The sequence below is a fragment of the Gekko japonicus genome, unplaced genomic scaffold, assembly GCF_001447785.1.
Source record: "Gekko japonicus isolate JY-2015 unplaced genomic scaffold, Gekko_japonicus_V1.1 scaffold127, whole genome shotgun sequence".
NCBI classification, from domain to species: Eukaryota; Metazoa; Chordata; class Lepidosauria; order Squamata; family Gekkonidae; genus Gekko; species Gekko japonicus.
The window spans coordinates 647,662-659,341 of NW_015170891.1; the positions used below are offsets into that span (position 1 = coordinate 647,662).

Genomic DNA, 11,680 nt, shown 5'->3' on the forward strand with positions numbered 1-11,680 from the left:
CTCCTTTTACTGCATCTCATTAGAGAGTGGCACTGGGCTGGTGGGAGGGAACCTTATTTTTGCATTGTCGATTTAGTTAGTACACTCTTGCTGTTTGCCAGAGAAACTCTAGCTGAGAAGGGGGTTTGTGTTGGCTGTTGCAAGTAAACTCTGGATTGCAACCTGATCTGTGAAACAAACTTTTAATTGTTGTTTTCTTTAAAGAAAATAAATTTTCGGCGGGGGGGGGGGGGGCATTTTCAGAGTATTAAGACAAAAAAACAGCTCCTGCACCAGGTTTTAATTGCATTGTCATGAGGATGGTGTTGCTTCTGATCCTTCTACGTTTCTCTCCTTTAAAAATGTTTCTGTTATGCATAAGGCACAGCAGCATCTCTTGCCTGCCTGCTGAGTGTGTCTCAATGTGGGCCCTTCAGGGCACACAGACCTTGTCTTGTAGCGGTGTATATGCTGGCTGGGACAATGGCTGCCCTGATGGCCGCACTCCTGGTGTGCCTCTGTCATATTAATATTAATATTTTTTTTAAGCAGCATGTTGCTTGGCAGGCTTTTGCTTCAGTTTTTGTATTGACCCCTTTCCAGGACGTACAACGCAGAGTTGAGGTTGTGCAACAAAGCATCCTTTTGTAAATGCATGAGTCCTCATTGCCATCTCGTGCCAATAATCTGTTAATAAATAGCTCCCTAAGTACACTCGGCAGCATTGGGCCACAATGTTTGCTGAAAAAGCCGCTAGTCTATCATGTGAAATGTAGTCGGATTAAGGGTCCCTCCGAGCTGTTGCTGTCTCTCGTGTCTGTGATCTATGGATTATAGAACTGTCTCATACATAAAATATTTTTCCTTTTGTAAAACTACCAGCCCCCCCATCCAGAGAGAAATTTTAACATGCAGTAAACCACCTCAGAAGAAATCAAGCCTGCAGAAGCTGAGATGCAAAGCTAATGCTCTGCTACAGAATGTTCCTTATCCTTATATTCACCCTCTGCTTAAGAAAAAATACATACAGAGAAGAGGATGGAGGGAAGAAAAAGTGCCAGGAAGGAACCGGACACCTCAAACTTAAAAACAAACCACAAAACCCCACGCATTTCAGTCATTGAGTCCCTTCCCCTTGTTGCCTTTTAAGAAGCTGTAAGAATGTAAACCGTGCACTTAAGCTGTGAGGAGTTTCCAGGCACTTTTACTAGCAACACAAAGAATAGCCAACATCCAGCAATCCCTTCTGAACATTGTTAATGCAAGAGAGAAAGTGAAAGGCAGCCGTTTTTAATCCAGATACAGATTCTTGCATTCAGTTTACAATCTAAATATAGCGTTTGAATGATCTTGTGAGCATGTTGTGAGATTAGCAGAGGACAAAGTCAAACAAATGCTTTCTGGATTTTAGGCTGGGGCTTGGTTAAGGTGAGGAGGAAAGGCTGCTCTCAGATTTTAGGAAACAATTATCAAATGAGCACTACTTTTAGCATACCTTTTCCTAAAAATTACTTATTGTACACAGCATGTGCAACTTGTGCACCAGACTTGTGTGTGAATTGCAGCAAATGTTGTTTCTTGCTGCTAAACCAGGACAACCTTAAACCCATAAGGAATATTGTGAGTTAAGTCAACACAAGGCAAATCACTCATTAGTATAAAAACCCTCAAGTCTCTTTACTCCCTCCTCCCAGCCCCTTCCCTGGTCTAAATTCTTGGCGCTTGTTTTTACATACACTGTGTTTCCCATGTAGGCAGCGCATCTGATCAGAGCCCCTTGCTGCCGCTGGATGTTTTATTCTGTGTGTTCTTTGTACCTTACAGTAAAAGAATCTGTCACAAATTATTGTGGCTCCCAGCTTTAGAAACCTGAGAAAAAAGGGAGGTTAGACTGACATCTGTGGCTGAATAATGATGGGCAGCCTTTTGGCTCCCCTTGAGCCACAAAGCTAGCATTGCCTTTAGAGAGGAAAAAGCAGTAAGAAGAAAGGGAGGAGGGATAAAAGGAGGGTTACAAATCTGTGGTCCCGGAGATGTATTACTGTTGGGCCAGTTGTCTGCGTGGCACGATAATCCGTTTTGATCTCCTGTCTTAATTGTCTGCTAAAGACAAATGGGCAGTAAAAGTTCATCAGTTTCATCTCTCTCTCTCTTTCACTCTTTTTTTGCTTCTCATTTAGAGGCAGAATAAATGATCCGTCACTACAGAAGAACTCCTTTCTTTTCCAACATGGGCGGAAATGCGGACCCCAATACATTTTTATTAAAATATTTCTCCCTCATTATTTCAGCCCTCTCAGCTCCGATAGATCTTGCTGTTTCATGAAAAATGTAATCTGAAATGTAAATAAGGGGTTTGGTACAAAGGCAGGAAGTAATGAGCTGGCTAGCCACATTGCTGGAATCTTGATTGTAATTACCAGCCAAGGTAGACACCCCACATCTACATTTTTCTCCCCGAAAGTTGCACAATGGTTTAAAAACAGCTGTAGTCCTCAGGATTTTATTTTAAAAAATCATGTCTGTGTTGTTGAAGGGGCATATATACGAACTTGTGTACACGTTAATGATTTCTGCACATTCTTAGAAATAGGAGGGGCCTTTTAGAGGATCTTGCTTTAGTGATAATGATTTTTACAAATTCAAAATTGAATTTGTTGTTTGAACAAGTTCTGTTAATTCTTCCTCTACTCCCCTTGTTCTCTTTTTTGTTTAGTTGTACATGAGCACACTGGACTGCACATAAATTGTGCATTTTTTCCTAGTTGGTTTCTTTCTCTCTTCTTGTATTACAAGCTTTGCTACAATAATTTTATTAGAAGTTCTTTAACTCTGCAAGTTTTCTCTTTAATACATTATCATTTTCAACCCCTCCAATTATTCGGAATATTCAGAGCAGCAATCTTATCACCTGGGAAAAAGATACCAATGCGGGGGGTGGGGGAAGGTAGCATAATACAAATTTTGAAAGTTGTTTCATTTTTCAGGATGTCTGTCAAAGCAACTACAACTAACACAGTATGCTTTAAAGACTGAAATTTATTGTGGTGTAATTTTGTTTGTGTCGTAATTTGGTATTTCAGTGGCCTCATATTCATTCATTCATGAAAGGTGATCATCAGTAAAATTCTGCTCTTAGTTGGTATATTCCCTCTTTCAATTGTATGGACATGATTTAGCCACATTTAATCATGCTCAGTGTCCTGTTGACATCCTTGGAAGAGCTAAGTATCTGCTTAAATCTCTTCTGCTGAAATCAAGAAGAGTTCTACCTTTTGCTGTGGCCCAAAACTGTTGCCTTGGTTGTGAGAGTTTATTTTACTGTGCTTCATTCTGACATCAGCACACTATGGTTTGTAGCAGGAGTTGAGGCTTTGAAGGTCCCTCTGAGAAAGATGTTTGCATAGGGAGCAGAGCAGTAGTGACCCATTAGAAGAAGTGTTTCAAGATTAGCTACATTACCAATGTGGAAAAGAATTGGAATTATATATTTTTAATGAACATCCTACTATATTATATTAAGAGCCACAAATGCAACTGGTAGCATTAGTTACCTTTTCGTTCGCCTGCTGTACTTTTATTGGCAGGTTCTTCTTTTTTTGCGGAGAGCTATTTATACGCTCCATCTGCTTCACAGTATATATGGTGATAACCTGCCTATATGGATACAGTTTGATGACCTAGTGTACAAAGGCTGAGACATTGCTTCAAAACCGGTATTTTGTGTTGTCTGCAGGTATTGCCCCTTCCCCCTCTTCTGCAGCCGCAGGAACAGGGGCTGTAATGAAATCCACCATCTTTATACATTTATATAGAAACCATAAACATTTTACAGCCAACTTTATATAGAAACTCAGAGTCTTTCTTGTACAAACACTGTAAGCCATGGCAGAAATATGGTGTGTGTGTGTGGGTTTAAAAAAAAAAAATCTTTCTTTTGTTACCATGTAGGAACACTGACTTGGAGAATATTTATGCTAGTTTGCCCTGTAGAACTGGCATCTGTGGAACCATGTGTACTGAAAGATTACCTTTTAAATAGAGAAGACTGGAATGGACAGCAGCACTTCCATGAGATGAAGTACCGTATTTTTCGCTCCATAAGACGCATTCCCCCCCCAAAAAAAAAGTGGGGGGGAAAGTGTGTGCGTCTTATGGAGCGAATACCGCAACAAAGAGACGCTGAGTCTAGGGAGGGACGAGCTGAACAAAGGAGTGCGGGGGTGCTCCCGCCGCACACCCAGCTCGGCCTCCGCTTTCGCCCCAGGTGCCAGGGCCTCGCCTTACCGCTGCCTCGCCCTTCCTCCTGCGCGCGGGGTGTCCTGCCAAGGAGCCGGGGTCTGGGGCAGCGCTGGCAGTGGTGAGAGACTGGCGGGGTTGGCCGGCTGGCGCGGCGCTTAAGTAGGCTGCCGAGAGGAGAGGCGCCTCTAGAGGGCGGCTCCTTCCTCCGGACCCGGAGAACGCGCCGCTCGCTAGCCAGCCAGCCGCATGCGGCGCACTCGCCTGCTCGCCCAGCCCTGCTGGGGCAGCGGCGTTGTGTGCGGGCCGGCTAGGGATGAACCAGCTGGCCTGGTGGAGTTGCACGCGGGGCTGAGCCGGGCTTTGGCAGAGAGTGTCTCCGTCCTGTTTTCCTCCTCTAAAAACTAGGTGCGTCTTATGGTCAGGTGCGTCTTATGGAGCAAAAATATGGTAAATTGGTGCTATGAAAGGCACGGAAAAGGGATTTGGCCCAAGGAGTATGATCCACTGGGAAGTATTCCTGTGTGAATACCATTGAAATGAACAGGAACAATGTGTAAGACCATTCATTTCACTGGGTCCTGTGCAGGAGAACTTCATAGTGGATTGTGTCCCTTGTTAGTATGTGTTTGTGTGAGAGTGCTGTTTGAATGTTCTTCCTTAGGCACAAAAATGTATTTGGGAGCCTAAATTGGAATCTGAAATCTGCATTTATTATATGCATTAATTGTTTCTTCAGTGCAATGTATTCTTGCCTGTATAGTTTTAAAATATAAACAATTGTGAATTGAACCCACCATATTAGAGACCCACTATTAAATCATTTGTGGTGATTCAGCTGAATCAACCCTGGCGATCAATGGGGTGACAGATGTCACAGCCAGATTACACTCACATTCTAAATTTTAATTTTAATTTTTTATTCTCTGTATCTAGTTTTATTTTTGTATTATAAGCTGGCGAAAGCCGTTAACTATATATACATGGTAATTCAGCAGTCAGCATCATTATGAATATAATAATTCATTTGTTTCAAGTTAGGCGTATCCTATTGCACGTTTAGTAGACAAATTTATTTATTTATTTAGTTAATTTATTTAGTGGGCTCAGGGCGGCTTACAACATAAAACCGTCAGACAATAAAACAATAAATGGCGGCAACAGATGATAACAAAAACCGGTGCCTCATGTCCGGCAAAGTATAGCAGGTATCCCAAGAAACTCCAGTGCCCAAATAATATCCAAAACAGCAAGGGCACTGGGGAGGGGAGGCCAGAATAGTTGAATGTCCACCACCTCCACCAAAGGCCTGGTGGAACAGCTCTGTTTTACAGGTTCTACGAAACTGTAGTAAATTCTGCAGGGCCCTGATCTCAAATGGGAGCATGTTCCACCAGGCCAGGGCAAGGGCTGAAAAAGCTCTTGTCCTGGTCAAGGCTAAGTGGACATCCCTTGGGCTGGGGACCACCAGGAGATGATGGTCAGAAGAGCATAGAGCTCTCTGGGGCTCATATGGGGAGAGGTGGTCCCACAGGTATGATAGTCCAAGGCTGCATAGGGTTTTAAAGGTCAAAACATGACCTTGAACTGGATCCAGCATTCAGTTGGCAGCCAAATGTGCGCCCACACAGGCAACACCATCAACAGGTATGCGGCTGCATGCTGCACTAGCTGCAATTTCCGGGTCAGGCTTAAGGGCAGCCCCGCATAGAATGAGTTACAGTAATCCAGCCTGGAAGTGACTATTGCATGGATCACTGTAGCTAAGTCCCGGGGGGGGGGACTGGTTGTTTGATCAGCAGATGATAAAAGGCTGATCTGGTAACCAAAGTGACATGGGCCTCCATAGAAAGTGAGGAATCCAGCATCACCCTGAGACTCCCTACCCTTGGTGCTGGTACTGGTGGTGCCCCACTGAAAACTGGGAGTCTGATTCCTGATACCAGACCCCCACAACTCAGGTACAGGACCTCCATCAGTTTGGTGTATGGTTAAGTGCGCGGACTCTAATCTGGGAGAACCGGGTTTGATTCCCCACTCCTCCACTTGCACCTGGCTGGATGACCTTGGGCAAGCGGGGTATAAATCCAATCTCCTCTTCTTCTTCTCTTCTTTGTTGGATTCAACTGCAGCCAGATCTGCTGCAACCATTTCTGCCGCAAGTTGAACTAATTTGTTGCTTGTAATACAAGAAGTGTCAATACTTGAACCAAGATTCTAATCTTGTCCAATCTGAAGAGTGCTTGTAGGCTTATTGCATAAAAGGAGCGGGGAGCATGAACTTCTGGGCACTGAAAGTTTGGTGAGCGGGAAAGGTTTTGAATGAGGATTCTAGGAGGGACTTGTAATCACTGCTTTACCGTATGCAAACTGAGATCCTGTGCATCACTCTGAAGCCTTCCTTGGGAGGAGATGAGTATCTTGCTTATGCTGTATTGGTGGATAGATGGATGGTGGGCAATGTTCCCTCTAAGCTGTGGAGTCTTGTGAGCAAAAATTCTGCTTTGTGAGCTACTGGCATTAAAGTTGTGAGCGAGCCATTTGGCTACTGCATAAATCAGTTTACTCTGGAGCCATCCTTCCTGAGCTAAGAGAAAAATGTGTGAGCTGGAGGCTAAAAAACTGTGAGCTAGCTCACACTAACTCAGCTTAGAGGGAACACTGATGGTGGGGCCAGTTTAAAGCAGCAAGGGTCCCCCCTGCCCAATCATGTGGTGATTGAAAGCTTCAGATCACCTAGCAGTTGTTGCATGCAGTTGGTATTGAATCAAATGTATTGCAAGGATGCAGCACGTGTGGGGAGGCACTTAGTTAAATCTCAGACCCCGTCTTGTGTAACTAGGTCTTATCTTATCCTCCTCCTTCAGCCCAAAGGCTTAAGGTGGGTAATGAAAATTGTACTAGGGGGCAGCAGGCGTGGGAGACTTTGGACTTTGAATCCAGGCTGTGGGTCTGGCAGGGCATTTGGTTGGCCACTGTGAGACACAGGATGCTGAACTAGGTGAACCACTGGTCTTATCCTACAAAGCTACTCCTGTGTACATTAGTGCTGGATGAAAAGTCTAACCATCATAGCATAACACACAAAGGAAACGTGGGAAAACATACGTTCTGTTTTTATCTTTCTGAAACTTCAATCAAATGAAGTCTCCTGCTTGGTCACATTTACTAGTCACTGTTCCCTATTAACACCTGTCAAAGTTGGCTTCCTCCCTCCCTCCCTCCTTCTCTCCCTCCCTTGTTGAGGAGTTGATTAATTGTTCAGGCACTTTAATCCTGCCCTCTGCCAGACTGTCTACCATGAATGTGGGCGAAATGAGAGAGTCTCCTCCCTGTGAGGGGCAAACATCTTCTTTCTTGCCCAAAAGGGGAGAGGGGAAGTCTTCGCTGTTTCTATCTTGATTAGAGAGAAGAGAGTATGAAAACACCCAAAGCTGTGCTGCCTTTTGGAGGTTTTTCTTTGTGTGCGTTAACACAGAAAATGTTTGGTTTATGTCCATCATTGTGATCTGCCCATTGCACACCCTGTTTTTGTCTTAATGTTTTCCACGTAATACAAAACGATGTGGAAATTCTCAAGTTTGATCAAGATAGTAGGAGGCTATGCCTATGTTTTATGGGCAGAGGCTGTCATTCTGGTAGACCTATCCTCTCAAGATTTAAGTGTTTTAATAAACCAGTGCTTATGACTGTACTAATGTGGTGAATATATTTCTTGTAGAACCTCCTAAACCTAATACCAGCCACTTTTATTTGATGGTTTCAGTTATGTTTTGAAAGAGAATAATGAATTTTGTAAACTTTTCTCACACATCTGCTTACCGAAAGCAAATAACACTGACTGTTGACAGTGCTGGCCAAGGCTGTCATAAGTCTGGCAAAATTAGTTCATGTTGAAGTGTGTGTGTGTGTGTGTGTGTGTGTGTGTTTGGAGGGGGGCTTAACAGTCTTGAGACTATTGTGTGTAACTTGCTAAAATGCATGCAGCACATAGCCAAGCAGGTGCATTTTCAGATATACGTAAGAAAGAGCACCTCAAAAGACTAAGTCATTCAAACATAAAATATGGTTTATAGTTGTAATTGGCATAATTTAAAAAATGTAAATAGGTTGTGAATAATTCTATAATTCCATAAGCCTGTCCAAAATGGCTACTTTTATCAATCACTTAGTAACGTTTTTTGGGGGGAGTTTGCAGGATTTCAGGCAAAGTGGCCACTTCCTAGATTTCTTCTTGCAATGTTTGGTTTTTTTATTGGTCTGCAAGGTTTTAATTGAGCTGTGGATTAATCAATCTAAAGGCTGCTCCCTAATGAGTTAGTGGGCTTACTGCCATGTAGACCCCTGTATGGGATTCAGTGAACAAGAACTTTATGAATGATATTTCTTTGTAGCTTGTTCGCCTTTCTTGGTGAAAGTACTGTTGCTTTTTATAGGGCAACAGTATTTGGATGAGGGCTAACAAACTGAAACTTAATCCCAACAAAACAGAGGTGTGGGGGAAGATTTGGCCCATGATATGGGATACTTCTTGTTCAGGATGGAATTGCACTTCCCCTAAACTAGCAGGTACCTAGCTTGGGGGTGCTTCTGAACCCAAGTCTCCTGTTGGATAAACAGGTGGCAGCGGTAGCCAGGGGTGCCTTTCATCAGCTTTGGCTGGTGAGCCAGTTGTGGCCCTTCTGGGGGCGGGGAGATCATAGAATCATAGAATGTTAGAGTTGGAAGGGATCTTGCAGGTCATCTAGTCCAACCGCCTGCACTCTGCAGGAGCGTAGCCGAAAGATAGCCCTACAACATACCCGAAAGATAGTCATCCAGCCTCCACTTGAAAATGTCCAGCGAAGGAGCATCCACCACCTCCCGAGGCAGTCTGTTCCACTGCTCAACTACTATTACAGTTAGGAAGTTTCTCCTGATATTTAGCCGGTAACGACTCCCTTGTAATTTCCACCCATTAGATCTAGTCTTGCAATCTGGAGCAAGAGAGAATAGATCTGCTCCATCTTCTACATGACAGCCCTTCAGATACTTGGAAGATTGCAATCATGTCCCCTCTAAGCCTTCTCTTTCCCAGGCTAAACATACCTAACTCTTTCAGCCTTTCCTCGTAAGACTTGGATTCCAACCCTCTCACCATCCTGGTTGCCTCTTCTGGACACGCTCGAGCTTGTCAACATCCTTCCTAAAATGTGGTGCCCAAAACTGGACACAGTACTCCGGGTGAGGCCGCCTGACCATAGCAGAATAGAGCGGAACCTCCCGTGATCTGGACACAATGCTTCTGTTAATGCATCCTAAGATTGCATTAGCTTTCTTCGCAGTCACATCACACTGCAGGCTCATGTTTAGCTTGTGATCAACTGGAACGCCTAGATCCCTTACAAATGTGCTGCTGTCAAGCCAAGTCCCTCCCATTCTATATCTGTGCCTTTGATTTTCTGTACCTAAAATTCACGTAGTGCATGTCCTGATAATATCTAATTAGATTATTGCACTGTGCTCTATGTGGGGCTATCCTTGAAGACTGTTCAGAAGTTACAGGTGGTACAGAGTTCGGCCGCCAAAATGTTGACTGGTGTGGATCATAGGGACCATGTCACTCCATTCTTGTTCCTTCAACACTGGCTCCCAGCTTCTAGGCACAATTCAAGGTGCTGGTATTTAAAAACTCTATACAACCCAGGCTAGCCCTATCTCCTCAGACCTTAGAAATTAAGCAGGGCTGGCCCTGGTTAGTATTTTGTTGGGAGGCCACCAAGGAATTATAGGGTTGCTATGAAGAGGAAGCCAATAGCTAACCACCCTGAATGTCCCTTGCCTTGAAAACCCTACAGGGTCACTACAGATCAGCTGTGACTTTGCATATGAAACTACCCATATGAAACTATCCATCCACTCTGGTCATCTTTGGAGCCCCAGCTTTGAGTGTCCCTGACTAGATGGGTGACAACGCAAGAAAGGTCTCTTTGGTTTTGACACCAAAACTTTGGAGCTCCCTCCCCAGGGAACTATGTCTGTCTTCCTCTGTTGTTGTCTTCTGCCAGTGGGTGAAGACATTTTTGTTTCGTTCAGTGTTTCTCCAATAACTGTTACTGGCCCTCTTCCTTGGTTTTGGTGTTACATGTCTCTGTTGAATTATTTTATATAGGGTGATGGAAAGTGCCATCAAGTCGCAGCTGAGGTATGGTGGTCCTGTAGGGTTTTCAAGGCAAGAGATGTTTAGAGGTGGTTTGCCATTGCCTGCCTCCGTGTCACGATCCTGGTAGTCCTTGGAGGTCTCCCTTCTGAATACCAGCCAGGCCGTCCCTACTTAGCTTCCAAGAACTGATGAGATTGGGCTATCCTGGGCTATCCAGGTTGGGGTTATATATATATTTGAAATAAAGTATATCTTTTATATATCCTTTATTTTAAATGGTGTTTTAGTGTTGAAATGTTTTAATGTTTTGATGTTTGCTGCCTTGAGAACCCTATTGGGATTGAAAGGCAGTATAGAAATGTTTTAAATAAATAAGAGCCATAGGCAGATGAAGCTAAAACACATCCTTTCACAACACCGGTGGGATTTGAACTTTCAGAGAGAGAGAGAGAGAGAGAGAGAGAGAGAGAGAGAGAGAGAGAGAGAATATACTACTTTGCTTTTAACAGAATGGTACTTCTTAGTTATTAAATTGTAAGCTCTCATCCCCAAGAGCAGGGGTCCTCAAACTTTTTAAACAGGGGGCCAGTTCACTGTCCCTCAGACCATTGGAGGGCCGGACTATAGTTTTTAAAAAAACTATGAACAAATTCCTATGCACACTGCACATATCTTATTTTGAAGTAAAAAAAACAAAACGGGAACAAATATAATATTTAAAATGAAGAACAAGTAAAGTTAAATCAACAAATTTACCAGTATTTCAATGGGAACTATGGGCCTGCTTTTGGCTAATGAGATGGTCAATGTCCGGTTCCATATTTGTCACTGCTAGTCGTAACCAGTGATGCAAGTGTGCACCAGTTAGTCTAGATCTGGTTGGAGATTTCAGATGTTTCATATTGGAAAAAGTCTGTTCACAGACATAAGTGCTTCCAAAGATGGTTGCCATTTTGAGTGCATGGTTCCTGAGATTAGGATATGTCTCAGAGGGGAGAAATGCATAGAAATTAGAAAGGCTGCTTGACTTGAATGCTTCTTTCAGAGAGTCACAATTCTGCAGTTCAGCCAGTTCCATTTGGTAAATTGTATCCACGTTTTCAATGTCAATAGAAAATGGGTTACGGAAAAGCTGTATGTCCTGTTCATGAAGATGAAGCGCACACAAAACAAAAATTCCCCCTCTGCAAGTGCTACTTTGTGGCTTGCAAAAGAGGGGAGTGGGTCAGCTGGAAATGGCGGACTGGGCGTGGGGGGGGGGCCTTCCCCCTGGGGAATCCTTGGCACGGGACGGGCTTGCTGGATAATATCCCGGGGAGG

General features: G+C 43.7%; 1 protein-coding gene across 1 annotated transcript in view; it reads left to right on the forward strand.

Annotated features, from left to right (window-relative positions):
- The window catches only part of DENND1A (DENN/MADD domain containing 1A), a 341,344-nt gene that overhangs the window by 91,208 nt on the left and 238,456 nt on the right, over nt 1-11,680 (forward strand). The window lies entirely within an intron of this gene.